Source organism: Gossypium hirsutum, chromosome D13 (assembly GCF_007990345.1).
Source record: "Gossypium hirsutum isolate 1008001.06 chromosome D13, Gossypium_hirsutum_v2.1, whole genome shotgun sequence".
Lineage (NCBI taxonomy): Eukaryota > Viridiplantae > Streptophyta > Magnoliopsida > Malvales > Malvaceae > Gossypium > Gossypium hirsutum.
The window spans coordinates 25,725,066-25,750,698 of record NC_053449.1 but is presented as its reverse complement, the minus strand read 5'-3'; the positions used below and the strand labels follow the sequence as shown (position 1 = coordinate 25,750,698).

Below are 25,633 nucleotides of genomic sequence, written 5' to 3'. Positions count from 1 at the left end.
TCTAAATTACTAATTTATCCTTTAAACATTAACCAAATTCCATGCATTTACTCATCAAAGCCATCCACTATAAAATAATTTGGTATAATTAACATCTAAGTCCATTAGTTCACCTTTTCATAACCATTTGGCCCATTTAATTAATAGAAACAAATTTTGAAGCTTTTACAATTTAGTCCTTTTTAATTAATTATCTAAACATTAACATTTCTTAACGAAACTTTAATACAACCTTAATAACACTCCATAATATTTAATAAAATATTTATAGGTCGGTTTACAGAAACGAGGTCTTGATACCTCATTTTCTAAAACCACTTGACTTTAGGGTCATGCCACTTAAACCTAATTATTCATTCAAATAGCATAAATTGTCAATTCAAAATTTATTTTAATACCATATTTGACTCATAAATATTAAAAAATAACATTTATGAACTTGTTGGATTTGTGGCCTCGAAACTACTGTTTCTGACACCACTGATAAACGGGCTGTTACATTTTTGTCTTTGAATAGGTTATTTTGCTAAACGTGTCGATTGAATCAACTTGAAGTTCACACTATCTAGTCTCTGGTTCAGTATTTTTTCCTTATTCCAGATTCGATTATGTGGCATGTATATAAAGTTGTATTTCTGTTTAAGTATTTTGGTTATGTTTTCTGCCATTTTTGAATAAGAATTATGTGAGTAATGATGCAAGTTATAATGGTTGTTTTGCTGATTTGTGGCTTGTGTTGGTATAAACATATTTTGTACCCATAATATCTTGCTTAATGAAATTTTACTTGTGTATTAGTTCAAATTTATTTAATGGTGAGAATGATGTAGTTTTGGTGAATGAATAAGCATGAAATGTCAAGTATGTTTATGCGTACATGGTTAACAAATAATGTTTGAATTGTGGTGTCAATTGTGACATATTGGTTAGACACTTAGGTTGAATGATTCATGTTATGTTTTGCTATGTTTTAGTGTCTTATAATAGGTTGATCAAGGGTCCATTGTATGACTTGAAGTTTAAGCAAACCTAGGTTGTGTTTGCTTGTTTTGGTAGGCATTTTAGGTACACACGGTCTGTCGCACGACTGTGTGCCATACACAGGTGCAAGGCATTGCCCTATGGTCTGTTAATTAGGGTGCAAGATGGTTCATACGGCCACAGGGATTGACACAGTCTTGTGACCCCTATTTTCATTTTTACCTATATTTTCTTAAAAGTTTTAAATTTGTCCTGATTTGTTCCTAAGTTGGTTTAAGAGCTTCATAAGCTTGATTAAGACTCAGTTTTAGTTATAATTCATATTATATTTGTTTCATTGAATATTTTGGTATTTGACTAAAATTTAAGTTGATTTCGTATGTGATATTGATTATTATCTATAGTAGCAACTTATAGCTCGGGTCCAAGGATTGGACTAGGTATAGGGTGTTACACCTCCTATAGTGCAACACGCTATGACGAGCCAACCCAACAAGTCCATCAACTAATCACATCATTGTGACGAGGGAGAACGCATCGTCCCGAGAAGCTCCCATGTCCCAACGGCCACTATATGCACGTCATGACGAGCTACAACACCTCCAAATATAAAAAGGGATAAGCTATAATCCAAATTCGTGATGAGCCAAATAAGAGATCGTGATGATCCATCATCATTAGTAGTGACGAGCCGAGATTCTAAGCCACAACAAAGTTGATCGAAATTGTGATACTATTATAGGGTGTCATGACATACCTTGATGAAAAGACTTGTGGGAGCATAGAAATTATCCCACCATCGTGACAAGGAGGGGATTTCGTCAAGACGAGCCGACTACTATAGGAATCCAATGTCTCGATGCATCACTGTCCATTCAACCCATGTGATTCTCGCCATTCTCTGCTCTCCACAAACTCAACGACTATAGTTTTTAATTAATTAATTATTGAAGTTTATATTTTATTCATAAGCATTTTTCATTCACTTGAAGAAGATAAATCCCGAGAGTTCCAAGACAACAAGAATTCAACCTTTTTAGGGAAGTTTTCTTGTTCACACTTTAATTCTTTTATATCATGATAATGTGTGTTCTAAAGTGTGGGGGAAGTACATAGGATTTTTTGTTCAATTTTTGTGTTTTATTTATTTTATTTAATTATTAAATTTAGAAAAAAACTTGATTCCTTTTTTATATAGGAAATCTAAATTTTGGATGGCACAATTTTTAGAGCTAAACCTCGAGGAGGAGCCAGTCCCACAAATTCAGTTGCACTTACCAAGTTAATCAGTTAGTCTCATTCCTTTATTCATTTTTGGTGTACATTGAGGACAATGTGCCAAATAAAGTCTGGGGGTGACATAGGAAAATTTTTAAAATTTTATTATTTCGTTTTGTTTTTATAAATTTTTTAGTAATTTTTAAAATTTTTATTGTGTGTTTTCTATGTGCTTGAGCATGTAGACATACAAGTGATAGGTTAGGAGCATGTTAAATAGGTCGTTTGTTTCAACTATAAATCTAGCTTAAGAATAAATAATGTAGGTTGTTTGCATTTAGACTAATTAGTTCAATTTGTGAAATTGTAAATTGGAAAAAAGAATTAAATATACCAAGTGATAAAGGTAAATATGAATGGGTAATTACATGTGTTGAATTTTAGAAAGTTTGAATTAAAAATGCTCAATATTAAATCTTTACTTGTATGTGCTTAATTAAAATGAATGTGTGGATAAAAGCATTGGTGAGGGTTAAAAGCATTGTGAGTATGATAAAAGCCTAGAATGGATAAAAGCCAAGAGACTGTGAGTGTTCACAGTGAAATAAAAATATGAGAATTGAGAAAATCTCACTCATATTGGAACAAAAGCTCGAAAAGTGCTTGTACATATAAATATTGTATTATAGTTCAAAGCATGGATTAAAAATACTAGGTATATCAAATTCGAACCACCTATATTCTTTAAATGTAATTACTATATTCATATGTATATTTTGATGGAGCTATATATTTATTTTACTTTGACTTGTTTTATTTGTAACACTTTGATCTAGTATGTTTGAATGTAAATGACTATAGAATATTTAAACATCTAGCTAGAATTATGTCTTTAGCAAATCTTTCTATTGTTAGCACTACCATCCAATCCCGTGTATCATGCTTGCTCAAGTACTTTGTTTTTCTTTTGTGTTTATGTTTTTGGTTTTTACTTATTTTTGTTTTACTTGCTTGAGCACAAGCAAGGACTTAAGTTTCAGGGTATTTGACTTGACATCAAATGTAGTAGTTATTTTAGGTCATTTTTGCACTTGGTGAGCTTGTTTTCTAGCACTTTTATAATTAATTATTGCATTCTCAATATAGTAGGTTAGGAATAAAATATTAATAAAAGAAGCATTTTTACACATTTTCTGCTATTTCAATGACCTGTAAGGAAAACCCGGGCCTTATGAGTGACTAATGGGCTATTTAAGTGTGTAGGATGCCAACTCAGGTCCAAGAATACAAGGGGTAATTATCGAACAGCGAGCCAAAGGAGCCCAATAGAACAATGAAGCTGCCAAGGTTGGGAAAACACTTGACATCGTGACGAGGAGCTTCCTCTTGTCATGAAGACGTGATGAAGATAGGAAGGATTTTATGGTGGCAACGTCGTGACAATGAGCCTTCCCACGTTCAGAAGACGTGAAAAAGGCAGGCCAAAATATGGTTGATTCTTTGGACAACATTTTTTGGATATTTCCTTATTTGGACCCTAGCCTTTATCAGAATATTGCATTAATTGGTATCTAAGTGTATCTAGGGTTGAGTGGTCAACAAGTAGTCCTTTGCCTATATAAGCAACCTTCGGGTCACTTAGTAAGGATTGACGTCCTTCTTATAGTAAGGTCTATGTTAAGTGATTATTTATGTAACAGTCCGATTTCGACCCTAATCGGACATAGTGGTTTTGGGACCACAAATCCGAGTTGGAAAAATATTTTAATATTATTTTATGTGTTTATTATGTGTGAATTTGATTGAGTGAAATTTTTGTGTTTTAAATTTTTCGTTTGAGTGACCGCTTAAAGAAAATGCTTAACTGCGTAAAATAAAAATTTAGGGGTTAAATCTAAAAGTACCTAATTGTTGTTGTCTTTATAAAATAGAGGAGTTATGATGCAATAAGACCAATACATAGCTAGTGGGTGGCAAAGGACTAATATGTCCTTATTATATATGTTAAATTAAAACATGAAAAATGGTCATTACCATCATCTTTCTTGGCCCAATATAGCAAAGAAGAAAGCCACTCATGCTTGTTTATGTTTCGACATTAAACTAGCTTGATTAAAGGTATGTTTTGCTTCTGTTTTTGATAATTTTTACGTTTTTGAGATCGTTGCTTCGAATACTTCAAAACCCATGTCTTAAGTTTTTGAATTGATGATGATTTTTAAATGTTTCATTGATGAATGTTTGAGTTTTACGATGTTAGTAGGTGAATTATGAAATATGTGTGTTAGATTAACATGTTTTGTTTTTGAATTTTTGGTGAATTTGAGTAATTGGGGCTAAATTGTGAAAATAAAATTTTGAGGGACTAAAATGTGAAATAAATGAAATGTTTGGACTTGTATTAAGACAAGGAACATTTGGCCTTAGCATGGTGTGTACAAATTTTGTGTATTTTGTGTTTTATGCACTAGGGACTAAATTGTAAAAACTGTAAAATGTCAGGGAAAAATGGTAATTTTCCCATTTATGTGTTTTTGGACTTAATTGAATTGGATTATATTTAAATTAGTTTATTTTGAATACATTTAGATCAAGAACCAAAGAAATTGGAGTTGGATCGAGCAAAAACCAAAGTCGTCGATTAATCATCCTGTTTCGATTTTCATCGTCTGAGGTAAGTCTTTTAGCAAATAAATGTCATTAAATTAGAATGCATATGAAATCTATATGCTTAATATATTGGTAGGGATTTTCACATGTTAGTCGAATGTATAATGGTTTATGAAATTTGAGTAAAAGTTTGATTTTATTGAGATACGATGTTTAAAATGTTTTGTATGAATTTTAAAGAATGATTAGAAATTTCTATATATATATATATGAATTATGTGTGAGATTGATTTTGTATCAGTGATAATCGGGCTTTCAGCTTAGCAGGCTTTATGCCGGTAAATTATTTCAAGCTTTACGCCTAGCAGGCTTAATGCCGGTGTACCATATCAGGCTTTAAGCCTAGCAGGCTTCGTGCCCATGTATCATGTTAAGATCTGTGCTTGGTAGGCTTTACGCCGAAGTGGTATCGAGTCAGATTAATGAGCTTAAATGATCAAGTATGAAATGTTAAATTACCTATTTGATAACTAAGTAATAAGTTGGTTTATTATATATAACAAAAATGTTATATAATGCTATTATAAGTTTATATATGTATATAATAGATAGGTTCGACCTTATGTAAAAATGTAGGTATATGAATGGAAGATTGTGTATAAATGAATAACCATGTCAAGAATAACTTGAAATTTGTAATGGTATTATTAATCGTTATATATGTAGGTATTCGGTTTTAATAAAATTTCTTATGAAATTATATGTTATATATACATTTGCTTAAAGCTTACTAAGCTAAGTTAGCTTACTTTGTGTTTTGTTTGTCTTTTTTTTATAGATTTTAAGTTCGTTACGTGCTTGGGGATCATCGGTGAAGTCATTCACACTATCATCTATATTCGGTACTTTTAAAAGTTTCATTAAGCACTTATGGCATGTATAGGCTAGAATATATATATACTTCGGTCTGATTTTGGTTATGTATATAAAAGCCACACGAAAATGGCTTCACTTCTTAGGTTTGATCTTGGTATTGACACAAATGGTGGATGATCAAAAATGGAGGTTTACTTATTTATATTTGGGTGTGATTTAGTTTATAATATATATGTATGTTAGGTATGTATTTTGTGTGGGATTTCTTGTGGTATGAATCGAATGTAGCATGTATATGAAATAGAGGATATTAAGTTGAATATGTATAAACTAGTTTTGGAATTTGCTTAAATTCGAGAGTGTATGTAATATAGCCTTGCGAATATGGCTTGACTTTCTTATTTGTGTTCGGTTTTTGGGTTGAATTATGGCCTAAGCATATGTTAATTATAGCTTTAAACTTATACGGATAGAAACTATTTGGTAAGGCATATATGTATATGGTGGTATTTATCTACGTGTTTTGGTAATCAAGTGGTTGAGGCAAGTAGGTTTGAAACTTTTACTAAGATGAATAATTTTAGGTTTAAGTGACGTTGTTTTGTGATATATATATATGTGGTATGTATGATATATTTGAACTTAGTAGTTATATAAGCAGTGGTTATGGTTTATAAAATGAAGAATGCTTATAGAGTTTAGTAGCTGTTTATATTCCATTAATTAATGGGATAAAAGAGTGTCTATATGTGTTCGGTTGGGTATTGAATTGAAATTTGTAGTTTTGTTATCAAGTTGAAATGGCATGTTTCAACCAATTAGTTAATGTTTAGCTTTATAAAGATAATTAAAACATCAAAGAAATGTATATGCTATTTGTTATGATACAAAACCGAATGTACATTAGCTTGCTTTTAAAGATTATATAATTATATATGTAAGTAAGCTTGTAATTGGAAGTAGTCATGCCTTGCATATGTTATATATGATTATAGTTAATAAGCCTTGCATTAAGTTTCGTAAAATTTTATTAAAAGTAGGTGTACTATTAATTATAAAGGGGTGTATAATAAAGATATTTATTATTTGAATACTTTAGTAGATTATGTATATTATTATTATAGTTATTGTAGTTAAATATGATATACAGTATGTTTGGTCATTGTTTAAAATTTATTATTGTTGCATATATGTATATGAACAAATTAAATCTAGGTCATGTAACATAGTTGCTATGTGTGATTTTTGAGCATATTCAGAAATTTATATAATGATAGGATTAACAGTAGTCTATAGAATATTGGTATTAATATTTATTCAATACATGAAACGCAAGGTTATAAGTTTGAACATGCATTCAGGAAGCAAAATGGCACCATCATTGAAGACATATAATTTGAATATTATAAACACTTAGTGCATGCAACTTGGTTTCATTGTACATTAGTTATTTGGAATATGTGAGTAAACAATAGACGTTGACATGCTTAAATTTTTAAAGCATGATTTACGTATGAATTTTAAGTTGTGTAGTCTATTTGAGTTTTAGTTGATTAAATTAATTATATGTATTATAATTAATTGCATGTGTTATGATTTATAAATTGCGTTATATTGTTTCAAATTTAAATTGTATGTGTATTGATAAGATTAAAAAAATAAAAAATAAAATAGTAAATGCCTGTTTTGATCGGTGTTATGTCCAGTAATACCTTGTAACCTTAATCCGATGACGGATATGGGTTAGGGTGTTACAATTTATTTGAAATTGATTGTTTATTCAAGAATACTTAGTATAGTAAGGATTGACGTCCTTCATAGAATATCGAGACAGGTGAGACAGAGAGGGTATCCGTATACTTAGAAAGTGACAGAAAGGGTGGGTGGTAATATTTAGTGTAGATGGAACAGGAACGGTATTCTTGCTAATGGTGATAAATAACTCAGTCCAAGATAATTAGTTATTTAATTAGATAGTTGGGAATTTAATCAAACAGAGGCTAAAGGCTTGCATTGTAGAAAACTAGGAATAGGAAATTCCATTTGGTTAATTTAGGTTAGTAAATTTAATTAGTTTAATCAATATATTAATTTTGATCAAGAATACTAATTCGTGACACAATTAGGTTAGTAATTGTATTCTGCAATTGATTTAATAATAATTTCTCCAATCTAGAATCCTTTGGGTAAGATCCTCGAAATACTTACTAATGTTTCGTTGTAAATTTTACTATATTCCAATTTGACCCATACGCTTGCGGACACCATCGATTTAATTATATATATTTTTGGTGTGATATTTATACTATAATGATAACACATTTATAGGCAGTCAATGATTCCGCCAGTTTTTATTTCAGAAGAGAATTTTTATTTTCACCTAGAAGAAAAGAAAAACATGTCTTGTTTGTGTATTTGATTCAATTTTATCAAGCCCACATTTGAGGAATTTTGTGGTACAAGAATAACGGAGAGGATTTTATGGTTGAAAGCTAGGAACGATAAGGATCTGTCTATCCAAAAACACATGTATGATTTCAGTCTAGGGGTTATTGCTATAAATATCACAAACCTGGTCAATTTTCAAAATTTTTATTTTTCTTTGTGCAAGAACACCGTTTTTAAATTAGATTTTTTCCAACACCATCATCTTTGCGGACTTGGACTTCACTAATTTACAACTTAAGTGGATTGTGAAGATGATCTACCATAATCTATTGTGGAAAAATGAGCGCTTTTCGACACTTAATGAGCTTGTATTTAAGTAATTTGTTATGTTTTCAGTTAATTTATTGATTTAGTAAGTTTATCTTTGAATTCAATAAAACAAGCATATTAGTATTTGTTATGACTTGGTAGGCCAATCTGGCCTAAGGGAAGACTAATTTTTTGATTGAGTGCATAGGACATCATTTTAGGCTGATAAGTCAGTGGACTGGCCCAAGATGTTGCAACACCCAATTTCAAAGCTAAAGGGGAGCATTGAGGCATCGATGTTGCGACAACAAAAACTAATTGTTGCAACATCCATCTTTGAACCAAGAAGTGTTACATTCGAAGTTTAATGTTGCAATAACAACCCTAGGATGTTGTGACATCCAACTTCAAACTTACAAGGTGAATAACCAACTTTTCATGTCATGACAATAGTCGTCCAAATTCGTAGCAACCAACTTTGAACCAAAAAGGGGGAAGTATTAGATGTTCAATGTCACGACACTAGTTTGACAAGGCCCAATTATTAGTTGAGGGGGTTTTTCATCCGCACAACCTTAACTAACTTGTTTAGTCATTTGTAATTGACCTAATTTGGTCATATAGCAACGCTACTATAAATATTTTTTCCTCAAGACTTAATTAGGGAGCTTCTTTCAATTATTAATTTCTTAGTTCTTAAATTTAGGGTTTTTAGTTTTAGTTTTTTGTTCAACATTTATTTTGATTAAATCTTTGTTTAGTTTTCTTTTATACAGTAAATTTTGTTTGTCTATTTCGTTTTTGTTGCAATCGACTCACAATCAACATATACTCTATGGTTTTTACACATCAATCATTAACACACAACTTAGGATCTAGTTATGTCTTTCTCCTTTTCTTCTTTTTACTTTGAATTGAATGTTTGTACGTGTATGGAAAAATGGGTTCAAGCTGAGAATATTTAGTATAACCCATGATTTTGGTTGGATGCTTAGCTACTAGGAGAATGGAAGCTCTGGTGTTCAACAAAGCTAAGTTGTGGAAACAATAATGGCTTAGGTGAGTTCTAGACTCCAAACTTGCTGTTATGATCTGTGTTGTTTGAGAATGCCATGTTTGCATAACCATGAAAAATGATGATATGTGCATGCATTGCATGACTGTAGGAAAAACCTCTTTGGGATAGATGAAGTTAGAATGGGAAATAGAGATTGAACCTATTAGATACCGCCTTAGGCGAAGCTTCGGGCCTTGCAGAGGGAACACTGCGATGTTCGAGAATCAAGGTTAGGTAGTGTACAGCACGTAATTGGAAGAGGCTTTAGGAACTCAATATTATGGAAAGGTATTTACCGCAATGGCAATATCGACTGGTTCTTCGGGATGACACAGTGATGATGGTATATGGTATAAGACCATAGATGAAAGACGTCATGGTAGTCTAGTATGAGGTACGTAGCGTAAGACCATGGATTAAAGATGCCATGGCAGCATGGTACAAGGTATAAGGTATACGACATAAGACAATAGATGAAAGAAGTTAAGCTGGCTAGGTATGATGAGTAAGACCATGGATGAAAGACTCAATAGCATCATAAAATAGTACGCTAGGATGCGAATCGGTGTAAGACCATGGATGAAAGAATTCATGTCATCCATAGAAATAGTTTGCTAGGACAGAAAACACAGAATAGAGATATTTTATTGGGATAGTAATCATATAATAGATGGAGTCCACTAGGATAGTAAACATAAGATAAGTCCGATGGGACGTTAGAAATGAGGTAAAAAGGGTGTAAGACCACAGCTCGGTTGTGGCAACTGATAGGGAGTTCGCCAAATTTGTAAGTGTGGAATAGTCCACCAGGGTGTTCTAATGATGCAAATCACCAAGACGCTTAGTGCAAGGTATGATACCCTAAGTGGCAAGTGAAATCGATGAGTTCGCAAAAAAAAGGGCAAGCAAAATAAGTAAAGGAATGGTGCATCAGAGGATAGACTTGAATGTTGATAAGGTAGGTGGGCAAGGAACTAATAAGAATAAGAATAAGAACTGGAGACAGTGTATCTATCAAGACTATTCCTCTTTGAGAATAGTCCTTTACAGGAAAATGCCACAAAGCTAGTTCTGAAAGGAGAATTTACAAAAGAGGGGAAGCCAACTCATATAGTCTTATGAGCAATGGCCTACTAAGACGATAAGGCAACTATTAATCCCAAGGGACAGTTGAGGTCTCAGATTAGTCTTGTGCATTAGGTGGATTACTGGAAGGAATCCCACCACTAATAACAATAAGGTGGAACAAGAAAGGGTTCGTTGCGGTAAGTCAGCACAATATGAAAATGTTAATGAGTCCACCAAAAAAGGTATTACCTAAGGACCCTTGGGCAGGAAGATAAGAGAGCGCTACCACAAAGGTACATGATGATAGACGGGCGTGCAACCAAGTAAGGTTAAGACTCGCTGATATGACGAGGCATTTGGTATACTGTCAAGTATAGAGAGTCTGACCAGATAAAGGTATTATAGTAATTTGAGTAGATGAGAGGATCACGTGGAGTTATTTTATGTTAAAATTATTTTACATTTGTTGCTCTCATGTGATAGGGTTTAAATATGATGCAGTAAAATACTCACTAAGTTTATTTGAACTTAAAGCAGTGTGGTGATAACTCTTGAAAGGAGTTATATTTCGAACCTCTAAGCTTGATTAAATACCTATACTTAAGTATATATATTTATATTTTTAGGTTATTTTTAAAACATTGCACAATAACGCTTGGATTGTGCCTTAAATGTCATTTCATGTTACTTTTACTGTTGGGAAGAAGGGAATTGGTTGTTATATGCAGCAGGTGTAGAAAGGATGAAGAAAAGGAGAAAAAGGAGGAAGAGAATGAAGGAAGTGAAATATTTTCATAGAAAAAGGTTGGATGGATTGCCAACACAAATGCCATGGAAATTCTAGGAAAATTCTGACGCAACACTCAGTCCTCGTCACTCTCAGCCAGCTGGACGGGTACCAGATAAATCCACCTGAAAAAGAGGGAGAAAAATGTGTGTTGGGGAGAAGGACCTACTCTATAAAGAGGAAAGAGAAAATAGAAAAAAAAGAGGATTTTGGAGGGGGATTTGGAGAGCAGTTTTCTCTCCAGAAAAACTTTTGAAAAATTCTAGAGTAAAGGAAAGGGTAGTAGCTTAAGAGGAGGGTAGAGATGCAAGGAAAGGGACGAGCAATCAGCCTTGGGACCTGTACGATTCAGTAGTGTCAAAGTGAAAGCTGGAGTGGTGAAAGCTTCCAGCAGTTCTACCTTCATTCTGTTAATTAATTTCTGTGATTTCCAAACTATTAATGATGATGTTGAATGTTATCCTGATTTTTTATTTTAAATCCCAACCCAAGAGCTAATTTCATTTGGGTTGGAATTACTAGATCTATCTTGATATATTGATGATCATGGTGATATTTTGAGTAGATCTATTATTTTATTGGGTTTGGATTATTTTAAATATATGCATGCAAGCTCTAGACATAGATGAATGCATGGTATACCCTTAGACTTGATTTAATTATGAAAAAGTTAAATAAGTTTGATCATAATCAAATGATAAAAGCGAGTACTCGAGCGAATACTCATAGCACTCTAGACATAAAATTGTGATCTGTACAGAGTAAGGAAGAATATTGTTAGGTATTTTTCTTTAGACTTGTAGACATACAAAGACTTAGAATGATAACTTTAATTCTAGCTCTCAAAAGAAGCAGAATGCAATAGTTATACTCTGAACAGTAATTTGGTCAAAATTTTGCCATGACATTATTACGTTATTAAGATATAATCCAAGTAATTCCATCCTTCCCATTCAACACTTTCAATCCTCTCAATTTTGTCTCGTAGAATTTCCACAACATTTTATTCATTAATTGATTTTTATATTTCATACATTAATACTTCACTTCAATTCATTATTCTGTTTACTTTGCCACAAGCCTAATTAGTATAGTTTATAGTAATAACTCAATCATATTTTTACCTATTTCGGTCCCTGTGGAGACGATCCCACTTATCACTTTATTACTTGATTCGACGTGTTTACTTGCACATTTGCATTACATATTCATATGCGACAAGTTTTTGGCACCGTTGTCGGGGATCGACAAATTGGTGAATTTTCGTTTGTTATCATCGATTTAATTTTGTTAGTTTAAGCTTATTTAGTTGCTTTTGATTCTGTTTAGCTTTTTTGCTAGTTTATGAGTAGAGGTATTGACAAGAACGAGTACTATTTTGATCCTGAAATTGAGAGAACTTTGAAAAGAAAGAGAAAAGAATTGCTAGAAATGGCAAGGATTGAAAATGATCCAGGCAGAGAAGATCCATTACATCCGAATGGTAAGGATGTTGATATTCCTAGTGTGATAGATGGTAGAGACAAACCCATTAGAGAACATGTAGTGCCAATCTTGGATGATTTTAATCCAGTGATTGTTAGGCTACATATTCAATCTCAACATTTTGAGTTGAAACTAGTGATTTTTCAAATGCTACAAATAGTAGGAAAGTTTAGTGGATTACCTACTGAAGATTTGTGGCTGCATTTAAGACTCTTTTTAGAGGTCTGTGATTCATTCAGGTACCGAGGTGTTCATGAAGATCCCCTGAGACTCAAGCTATTTCCTTACTCATTGCAAGATCATGCCAAAGCATGGTTGAATACTTTTCCGCAAAGATCAGTGACATCTTGGAATGAACTTTTTCAAAGGTTTTTGCTGCGATACAACCCTCCAAACATGAATGCCAATTTGAGGAGTGATATTACATCTTTTCAGCAATATGAAGATGAAACATTGTATGAAGCTTGGGAACAATTCAAGGAGTTGATTAGAAAATGCCCGATGCATGGTTTCCAACACTAGACGCAAATAGAAATGTTTTATAATGGACTGAACGCACATACTCGAATGGTAGTTGATGCATCTGCCAATGGGACTTTGGTAGATAAATCTTATAATGATGCATATGAAATTTTGGAAAGGATAGCTAACAATTATTATCAATATCCAACTACAAGAGTGGGTACTGGTAGAAGAGTTGCTGGAGCTATGGGGCTTGATGCAATCACTTCATTAACAACTCAGGTATCATCCCTAACTAATATGATTAAAACATTAAAGAGACCAGCTATAGTGCAGGAAATGAAAGCAGCAGAACTAACATGTGTTTATTGTAGGGAAGATCATTTTTTTGATAATGCCCATCGAGTCCAGCTTTATTATGTTACATGAGAAATTTCAATCGAAACAATAACATATATTCCAATACATACAATGCAGGATGGAAACAACACCCTAATTTTAGTTAGAGCAATCCAAGAGTGGGAAATTCCAGTAATGTTGTTCAACAGAATGTCACAAATGCACCACTTGGATACAATCAACCTATGCCACGGCAAAATGTTCAACAAAGTTCATCATCATCCTCATATATGGAAGCTCTATTGACATAATACATGGGCAAGAATGATGTTGTCATACAGAGTCAAGTTGTATCTTTAAGGGGCTTTAGAAAACCAAGTGGGACAAATTCCCAATGCATTAAGCTCAAGACCGCAGGGAGCATTGTTGTGTGGTACTAGAAATTCAAGATCTCAAAGGAAACAACATTGCAAAGCCATTACACTCAGAGTGGTACTCAACTACCTGGAGTTGTTAATGATGCCGTTGTTGAAGAAGATAGCTCAGATTTCACACATAAGGCGAATTTAGAACCAGTAGTAGAGCAATCTACAATTGAGAAGAGAAAACAAAAAAATGTTGAAGCAAAACCAGCTCGTGTTGCCAAGAAGAATGCCATGGCAAAACAACCTCAACAAGTTGAAGGATGGCCACCACCACATTTTCCTCAGCAATTTCAAAAGTTGAAGCAAGATTTTCAATTCAAAAAATTATTGGATGTCTTAAAGCAACTTTATATCAACATACCACTAGTGGAAGCATTGGAGCAAATACCCAATTACGTAAAGTTCATGAAGGACATATTGTTAATGAAGCGCGGACTAGGGGGATTTGAAATTGTTGCTCTCATTGAAGTGTGCACAACAATGTTGATTAAAAAATTGCCACCAAAATTGAAGGACCCAGAGTGTAACACCCTTAACCCATATTCGTCCCTAAAATACGGTTACAGAGCATTACCGTACAAACAGAACAATAAAACATTCATTTCATACATCATTACAAACATAATCTAATTACATTCAATCACATACATAAAGTCCCTTAATTGAGCCCTCGAGGCCCTAGAAATACCTTAGAAGCGATTCGAAAACAATTTGGAAATAATCAGAGAGTATAAGAAAAAGTTAGAAAAATTGAACTGCAGGGGTCATACGGCCGTGTGCCTCATACGGCTAAGACACACGCCCGTGTATCAGGCCGTGTAACAATCAAAATAGGGACACACGGTCGTGTCACAGCCCGTTTCCTCACCAATGTAACTCTTTAAATTGGGTTACAAGGCCAAACAACATGCCCATGTGTCAGGTCGTGTGCTAGGCCATGTAATAGCCTAACTTACATGCATTAAAACCTACAGTGGACACACAACCGTGTCACCTGACACACAGCTGAGTCACACACCCATGTCTTAGGTCGTGTGGACATGAAAATGGCCAAATTCAAGCCATTTCGAACACCAATTCATGCAACCACCTAAAAGCACTTTGTGTACAAAATCAAGGCATCATAACATGACCAAAACCAACATAAAATTACCAATTCAGTAGTCCAAAATCATTAAACCAATATGCTATAGAAAGCACCTCAAATACAAACTTACGTAAATTTATATACATACTAGACCACATTTCATTCATACACATCTAGTTCAATACCATCTCAAAACATATCATATCTTCACCATTAGTACTTTAACATAAACTTACCATTTGAGCCATACCATTCAAGCATCACAAGTACCAAAATGGCACAATTCAACCAACATCATTTGGTACCCAAAACAACTTATACATAACAAAATCATCAACTAGATACCAATACAAATTCACCTACACATGTCATTATAACCTTTGCCAAAACTTCAAAAACTACCAAAAATTATGCTGGATAATATGATAGATCTCCAACGACCTTCCAAACCAATTGAGCTTCCGATTAACTATAAAACATAGGAAGGAAAACTACGTAAGCAGATAATGCTTAATAAGTTGGTAAAACATGAAATATAACTTACCATTTCAATACATAACATTAAGATTAAGCATAATATAATCCAACCACAAGCTTGGCATAAACCTAAGCACCATCAACAACACATGTTAGTGCATTCAAACATAAATCACTTGAATTTAATATAGGGTAAGCCATTATACATGAACAGACTTCATTTGAATTCATCATTGTCATCTACATAAGCATACTTCCATTAAAGCTTACCATTTCAATCAGTTTCATAATTACATGATATAGTTCATTTGAATATTTCCAATTCCTTTCCTTTTCATTCCCGTTGAACCACTTAGAATATCATCGGATACTCGGGAAAGCTCACACGAAGTGTGCTTAAACATATAACAGTAATCTTTCATTTACATTGTTGCTCACATGATCTACGAAATGGGCCTGCTCACACGAGCTGTGGGTTAAAATGAAGGCTACACGATGCTGCTCACACGAGCTATGGAGTATCCACAAAAAAGGCAGGACCTCAGCCATCGGTAGGGCATTCAAGACTAGCACCCGAAACATGAAATCCCTAATGACATGTCATTTGTGTCCTACGAATTCCTAAGGTTCAACTAGGACTCGATAACCGTCATGGAATTGTTGGATATTCATCAATCAATTACATTCCAATGAACGTATTAACATATAATTGAAAATAGCATTAAAACAATACCTATTCATACAAATTTACCTCTACAATTAGAGTATAGAAATAGAACCGACTAATCCGAGGCTTTAGTTTTTCTCTGATCTAAATCCGTTCATGGTCTATCTTGATCTAAATAGAAAATTATAATTCATTTAATAACCCTAGCATTCAATTTAGTCCACATTTCATATTTTAGCAAAATTACTATTTTGCCCCTAATATTTTAACTTTCACAAATTTAGTCTTCAAGCTCATAAATTGAAATCTAAGCATTTTTATCCTTTTTCTCAAGCTAGCCGGTTTTAATAGGGACCTATATCAACTCATACAAACCATCATTTCACATATTTATCATCAACTTCTATTATTTTTACAAATAAGTCCCTAAACTCTATTTTCATCAAAATTCACTTTACAAAACTTGTTTATTTATCAACAAGGACTCATAATCTATCATTAAACATCAATAATCATGCAAGAACATTCATGGGATAATCCTAAATCTTTAACAGTTTTACAAATTGATCCCCGAGCTAGCTAAGTTAAGCTACAATGACTTCAAAAACATAGAAATTATTAAACACATGATTAAAAATCAGTTACATGCACCACCTAAGCTTGTCAAACCAAGAAACCTTAAAAATGACTTTCTCTCCTTTAAATTTCAGTGGAAATATCAACTAAAGAAGATGATACCTTTGTTTATGTTATTTTACATTAAATTATTTATTAATTTACTAAATTGACCTTGTTAATTAACTACATAAAACACTTAATTCATGCACATCTTTGTCCACTAACATTATAAATGGTCTAATTACCATCTAAGTTGACTTACATTTAAGTTTCATAGCCATTTAACCCTTTTACCAAATAGAACTCTATTTTTTCAACTTTTACGATTAAGTCCTTTTTAGATAATTAAACATGCAAACGTCAAAATTTCTTAATGAAATTTTTATACTACCTTACTAACATTCCATAGACATTAAAATAATAATAAAATAATAATTTACTCATCCAATTTGTGGTCCCAAAATTACAATTCCAATTTCACTAAAAACGGATTGTTATAACTCTCCCCTTAAAGGAATTTTTGTCCCCGAAAATCATACCAAAAAAGAGGTTCGGGTATTGCACTGTCATAGCTTCTTCAAGTGCCCAGGTAGCCTCTTCTATTTTGTGACGTTGCCAAAAAAATTTTACTAGAGCTATATTCTTATTTATTAATTCTTTAACTTCCCGAGTTAGAATTTTGATTGGTTCATCACTGTACGTCATATCTCGTTGAATCTCAACGTCAATAGGTGAAATCGTGTGTGAAGGATCTGATCGATACTGTCGTAACATAGATACATGGAATACATTGTGAATTTTTTCTAACTCTGATGGCAAAGCTAATTTGCAAGCCACTAGCCCGATTCTCTCAATGATCTCGTACGGCCCGATAAATCGCGGACTAAGCTTTCTTTTCTGGAAAAATTGAAGGACTTTCTTCCAAGGTAAAACTTTCAAAAACACTTTATCTCTGACTTGAAATTCGATGTCTTTCCTTTACAAATCTGCGTAAGATTTCTGTCGATCTGAAACTGCTTTCAAACTGTCACGTATCACTTTAACCTTTTCTTTAGTCTCTCGAATAAAATGAATACCGAATAACTTTTTCTCACTCAACTCAATCCAATATAATAGAGTTCAACACTTCTAACCATACAAAGCTTCGCACGATGCCATTTTATTGCTCACTTGATAACTGTTATTGTATACAAATTCAACCAACAGCAGAAATCTCTCCCAACTACCTTTGAACTCTAAAACACAACATCGAAGCATATCTTCGAGGATCTGAATTATTCACTCGAGCTGACCATCGATCTGAGGATAAAATGATGTACTAAAATGCAGTTGCGTACCTAGAGCTTCATGTAAATTACTCTAAATTCGAGACGTAAACCACAGATTTCTATTAGAAATAATAGAAATTGGCACACCGTGCCAGCTAACGATCCCAAATTGCTAATCTCTCGAGTGAAAAATCCATACGCACTAGAATGAAATACGCGAACTTCTTCAAATGATCTACAATAATCCACATAGCATCTTTCTTTCTCAGAGATAAAGGCAACCCCAATACAAAATCCATCGTGACATGTTCTCATTTCCACTCCGGAATCATTACTGGTTGTAATAAACTAGAAAGTACCTGATGCTCGGCTTTAACTTGCTGGCAAATTAAACATTTCAATATGAACTCTAAACTCTCTCGTTTCATACCTGGCCACCAATACATCTATTCCAAATCGTCGTACATTTTATTGCTACCAATTGACCAGCTACTACTGTAAGCTTCCTGTAAAATATTCTCAACGATATCAGACTTTTTCAAAACACAAATTTTTCCTTTGAAGTACAAACTATCATCTGAACAACCATGAAAATCTGAATCAGTTTTCATTTGAATAAGTTTCCGTTTAGCAATCAAAACATTATCACATTTCTAAACTTCACGAATCTATTGCAAAAATGTCAGTTTAGCTTTCAATTTAGCTAAAATTGAACTGTCATCAATCAACGTCAATCGTGTGTTCAATGCTTGTAATGCAAATAGTGATTTTCTACTCAAAGCATTAGCAACAACTTAAACCTTTCCTAGATGATAGTCAATGATCAAATCGTAATCTTTCAATAACTTGAGCTATCTATGCTGTCTCAAATTCAAATATTTTTGTGACATCAAATACTTTAGGCTTTTATGATCAGTGAAGATATGACATTTTTCTCCATACAAATGGTGTTATCAACTTTTTAAAGCAAAAACAATAATTGCAAGCTCTAAATCGAGAGTTGGATAATTCTTTTCATGCGGTTTCAACTGTTGAGAAGCATACGCTACCACTTTGCCTTCTTGCATTAAAACACAACCCAATTCAATGAAGCGTCATTGTAAATCACAAATTCTTTACCGGACTCTGGCTGAACCTGTAAGAGTATGCCCAAAGATCAATCATGAGATGGATGTAATAACATACTTGATTTATCATGTTTATTAAAAATAATGGTAATGCCTTATATTAATAAACATGATAAATCAAGTATGTTATTACAACCATCTCATGATTGATCTTTGGGCATACTCTTACAATCTTCCACTAGCACTAAAACCAATCACTCATATATCTAATACCAAGCGACTTAGTGTGACGATCATGCTTTTGCTGTGTCAGAGGCTTGGTCAGTGGATCAGTAATGTTATCATCTGTAGGTACTCTACATATCTCTACATCCTCTCAATCGATAATCTCTCGAATAAGATGGTAGCACCTAAGTATATGTTTGGATCGCTGGTGAGATCTAGGTTGTTTAGCTTGTGCAATGGCTCCATTGTTATCACATTGGAGTTTTATAGCATCTGATATGCTTGGCACAACCCCTAGTTCAGTAATGAACTTCTTGATCCAAACCGCTTCCTTTGCTGCCTCACTGGCTGCAATATACTCAGCCTCTGTTGTAGAATTGACTACTGTACTTTACTTTGAACTCTTCCAGCTCACAGCACCACCATAAAGGCAAAACACAAAACCTGATTGTGATCGAGAATCGTCCTTATCGGTTTGGAAGCTGGCATCAGTGTAACCTTTTATGCTTAACTCTTCCTCACCTCCATATATTAGGAATGCATCCTTAGTTCTTCTTAAGTACTTAAGGATATTCTTGACTGTGGTCCAGTAACCTTCATCGGGATCTACTTGGTACCTGCTCATCATCCTTAAGGCATAGAGACATCTGAACGGGTACATAACATTGCATACATGATAGATCCAATATCGGAAGCATATGGAATCTTACTCATGCATTCTCTCTCTTGTAGAGTTGAATGACACATTTCCTTCGAGAGCGAAATACCATGTCTCATAGGTAGGAACCATCTCTTAGATTCTTCCATACTGAACCTTTTCAATATTTTATTTATGTATGTACTTTGGCTTAGACTTAGTAGTCGTCATGATCTATCTCTATAGATCTTGACTCCTAAGATGTAAGTGGCTTCGTCCAAGTCCTTCATACAAAAACAACTTCCTAACCAAGTCTTAATAGACTGCAAGGTAGGTATGTCATTTCCCATGATAAGTATGTCATCCACATATAGTACCAAGAATGTGATAGTGCTCCCACTGAGTTTCTTGTAAACACATGGCTCATATTCATTTTTGATAAAACCAAACTCTTTGATTGCATCGTTGAAATAAAGATTCCATCTTCGAGAATCTTGCCTTAATCCATAAATGGATCTTTGTAGCTTACATATCTTTCTAGCATCCTTTGGATTGACAAAACCTTCAGGTTGTGTCATATACACATCCTCTTCAGGTTTCCCGTTAAGGAAAGCTGTTTTGACATGCATCTGCCATATTTCATAATCATGAAATGCAGCTATGGCGAGTAAGATCCTGATGGATTTAAACATAGCTACAGGAGAAAAAGTTTCATCATAGTTAACACCATGAATTTGGCTAAAACCTTTAGCGACTAATCTCCCTTTGTATGTTCGTACATTACCATCTATGTCGATTTTCTTTTTGAAAACCCACTTGCACCCTATAGGTTTAACCCGTTTGGGTGGGTCAACCAAAGTCCATACTTGGTTTTCATACATGGAATCCATCTCAAGTCTCATAGCCTTAAGCCATTTCTCAGAGTCTGGGGTCGTCATCGCTTCTTGATAAGTCCTAAGCTCATCTTGATCTATAAGAAGAACATCAACATGCGTTGTAATGAGAAATCCATATATTTCAGGTGCATGGCATTCATTTAAAGATCTTCGTAGTGGTTGTGTTTCTATAGTAGTTACTTGTTCCTCAATTTCTTGTAGAATTTGCTATTGTTCTATCTCTGGTTCAACGGTATCTTGTGATTCTCGAATTTCTTCAAGTTCAATCTTTCTCCCACTTCTTTTTCTAGAAACAAATTCTCTCTCTAGGAAGACACCAGTCCGAGCAACAAACGTTTTGTTCTCAATGGGATTAAAGAAATAATATCCTTTGGTTTCTTTCAGATACCCCACAAAAATACACCTTTCAGATTTGGGTTCAAGCTTAGTAGACGTCTAACGTTTAACATATGCTTCACAACCTCAAATTTTCATGAAAGACATACTGGGACGTTTCCCAGTCCACATCTCATATGGCGTCTTTTGAACTGATTTAGATGGAACACGATTTAGTGTGAAAGCAGTTGTCTCAAATGCATGTCCCCAAAAGAAATTCGATAGATTAGCATGACTCATCATGGATCGAACCATGTCTAATAGAGTTCGATTTCTTCTCTCAGAAACTCCATTCCATTGAGGAGTACCAGGAGGAGTAAGTTGTGAGAAATCCCATATTCCTTCAAAAGATCATCAAACTCTAAGCTCAAATACTCTCCACCTCGATCAGATCGAAGTGTCTTGATAGTTTTTTCTAGTTGATTTTGTACTTCATTTTTGAATTCCTTGAACTTTTCAAGGGACTCAGACTTATGGCGCATGAGATAAACATTCCCATATCTACTGAAATCATCAGTGAAAGTAATGAAGTAGTGAAATCCACCTCTAGCCTGTGTATTTATTGATCCATATACATCAGAATGTATTAGGCCCAATAAATCACTAGCTCGTTCACTTTTACCAGTAAAAGGACATTTAGTCATTTTTCCTAATAAGCAAGATTCACATACTTAAAATTATTCAAAAACAAATGAATCTAAGAGACCATCTTTATGGAGTTTGGATATGCGTTTCTCACTTATGTGGCCCAAACGACAATGCCATTGATAAGTTTGATTTGAGTCATTTATTTTAGATCTTTTAGTATTTATGTTGTAAATGGGATTCATTTGATCTAAAATATAGTGGCCATTAATCAATTGTGCTGAACCATAGAAAACATTATTGAGATAAAAGGAACAACAATTATTCTTAATAATTATCTCAAAACCAATTTTGTCTAAACAAGAAATTGAAATAATGTATTTAGTCAAACTGGGCACATAATAACAATCCTCTAAATGTAAATCAAATCCACTAGGAAAAGATAAAGTATATGTTCCCACAAATAATGCAGCAACTTTTGCTCCATTTCCAACTCGCAGGTCCACAGCTCCTCTAGCCAAAGTCCTACTCCTTTGTAGTCCCTGTACAGAAGTACAAATATGAGAACCACAACCAGTATCTAATACCCAAGAAGTAGTAGTTGAGAAATTAATATCAATAACATAAATACCTGAAGCAGACGTTCCGCTTGTTTTGGCCTTTCTAACTTCCTCAAGATAGATAGGGCAGTTTCACTTCCAATGTCCAGTCACACCACAATGAATGTTGTTTCCTTCCTTAGACACCCCACCTTTAGGTTTCAATGCAGCCTTTCCTTTTCCTGGCTTGGGCCTACCTTTGCCCTTGGGCTTTGTCTGAACTTTGGCCTTTCCCTTGCCCTTGTTGTTACGGACCATTCTATGGGCTTAGGTCCAACCTTTTCCATGTTGCCTTCAGTAATTGGTAACATACTAAACAACTGTGGCATAGTCTTGTCAATTTCATTCATATTGAAATTGAGGACAAGTTGGCTATAGCTATCCGGCAACGATTGCAGAATAACATCAGTCACCAACTCTTGACTCAATGGAAACCCAAGCTTAGACAGGCTTTCAATATAGCCAATCATCTTAAGGACATGAAGTCCTACTAGGCTTTCTTCAGCCAGCTTACATTGGAATAGGGCCTTAGAGGTATCGAACCTCTCCTGTTGTGCTTGCCCCTAATAAAGTTCTTTCAAGTGCTTGATCATAAGCAACCATGTCATCAATATTCATAGTGGGTGGTTCTGAAGCTCAAGATTCATAGTGGCAAGCATAAGACATCTAACGTCTACCATGTCATCAATATGCTTCTTGTAAGCATCTTTATCAGCCCTCGAGGCATTAGCGGGTGGTTCATTAGGAAGTGGTTGTTCAACGACATATAATTTCCGTTCTTGTTTGAGGACAATCATCAAGTTACGAAACCAGTCAAGAAAGTTCAAACCATTCAATTTGTCCTTCTCAAGGACCGACCGCAACGATAGTGTATTAGTGTTTGCAGCCATAATAAATCTACAACAATAAAATGTGTCTGTGTAAAGTTACCAAGTTTATATCAATCATTAAAGGACTTTATTAAATGATGTTCCCACTGTTTTATTTCAAAATTAATAACCCTCATATATTAATTTCGGAAAGACTTTCTTGAAAGTATTTCTAGTGGGTTATGGATCCATATTTCACCTCCTCTTAAGTCAGCTTTGGCTTTACTCTCAAGATTATGGTTATTTAGGTAAGCAACACGTGCTAATTACATCATATGTAATTCCTAATGTTTGGTGAACAGCTCTTGTTCTAATCATCTTATGATTTATCCAAATTATTTGCCTCTAGGTTTCTAATCCTATTAGAGTAACCTAGTTAAGTCATTAACCAATTTTTAACCTGCAAATATCACTTGTTTATTCTTCGCGTTTAACCAAGATAAATACTAGTACTTCGCTTTGGCAAAACCTACACAGTATTGATCGAGGCCTTAACGAGGGAAAAATTGGAAGGCTATATTAACTTAATATTTTAATAGAGGGATTTTATTAAGGTTGTTGCATCTCACCAATTATGGTCTACTTTAGTCCATTTAGTCTTTTAATTGATCTCATCAATTAATGGGGTTGATTATTATCAAATTTTAATATATTTAAAATTTGGCATGCTTTGGACATCCATACCATCTCATACATGAATAAATAAAGCAATAAATAAATGCAATAGTTATAGCTCATAAACTAAGGTGGTTCAACCTAAGCCAATGGGAGAACCAAAAGGAAACCTAAAGGTGTAAGCCGTTTCACAAGCTATCGATCGACACTATTTGGTCCATCTTCCTTCTCATATAGCCCATAGCAACTCTTGCAAATTACAATATGCAGAAACTCATTTTTCATACGAGGGAGTAAGGCACGACACGCAGGCCGTATTTATAAAAATTACAACATTTTATCAAATGGGTCATCGGGCTATAACTATGCATTTCAAACATCGTACATGTCAAAAATAGCATACATAATTCAATATTTTGCTAAGGTGAATTATAAAATATCCTTTCAACCTTTCATGGCCCACCAAGTCTGATTATAAAACATACTATAAGAAGATGGGGTCTGATTTTTTATGTGTGTATAAATAAACTATTTTTGTAATCATGTCCTGAGAATAATATGATTATTCTTAAAAGGTCCTTATTCAAGTATTATTGTTGGCTAGGACAACAATAATGCATTAAGGCTAACATGTAGTTGATTGATGATAAAGAGTTGTCATTGATATGGAGTATCAAAATCAATGCATGAATATGTGTGTTAGAGAACAACATATTGGACTGACCCGCTATGAGTATGTTTCTTGGATTATTATGTAACTGTCACAACATTACTCATAGTGATTAATATGTATATGATCCTCGGACTTGATCATCATTATCCCAACATTGTGAGTTGCATATTTTGATACAGTCAAACGTACATCGTAACTGGTTGTTCTATAAAGGTTGATGTTGGATATACCACAATCTATGTAGAGGGATATGGTTGATCAATACAGGATAAGTCCCTCCTACATAATGAGAGTAATATCTTAGGCCACTTGATTGAGTGAAACTAGAAATGCATGGCCATGCTCAAATAAGTTGATATGAGATGTAATACATATTTGTATATCATAGTCTACTCAAGATATCAAGGAACATGGGATGGACTATGCAAGTGTGACTATTCCATGACTTGTGTCCATTCCAGAGATAAAAAGACTTAAGGATTAATGCATGAAAGGTTAATCACAAAAGGTTATGTCGAATCATGACTTCTTGTAACTTAGGTAGCGATGATACATTGCTAGATGCCACTTATTGTTTGTAACATTAGAATCGTTCTAGTATTACTGCTAACGTTACAAGAACCTATAAGGTCACACCCTATGGTTGAAATGAACGGAATAAAACATAGTTGATATTGTGTTTGGTTGTCACATGAATTAAATTATTTATAGAATTAATTTAATTGGGCAACCAAATATCGAACATATTATGTGTACAAGAATCTTGTACACATAATGAGAACATAGTTCTATTAATATATATGAATTCGGTTCATATATAAATTTAAATAAATATAGTTTACCGAAATCTTTGTTATAATTAATGTAGTTATAATTTTTAGTTAAAAAATCATTATTATACTGATTTATTTTAATTATCATTATTATATTCGGATAAAAATATATATACCAATTAAAAAAACCCTAAAAA

General features: G+C 33.7%; 1 non-coding gene across 1 annotated transcript; it reads right to left on the bottom strand.

Moving 5' to 3' along the window:
* Positions 1 to 13,184: 13,184 nt before the first annotated feature.
* LOC121225867 (small nucleolar RNA R71) lies at positions 13,185 to 13,291 on the bottom strand. Its single transcript, XR_005923771.1, has one exon. It is a non-coding gene; the product is annotated as a small nucleolar RNA R71 (small nucleolar RNA).
* Positions 13,292 to 25,633: the final 12,342 nt, after the last annotated feature.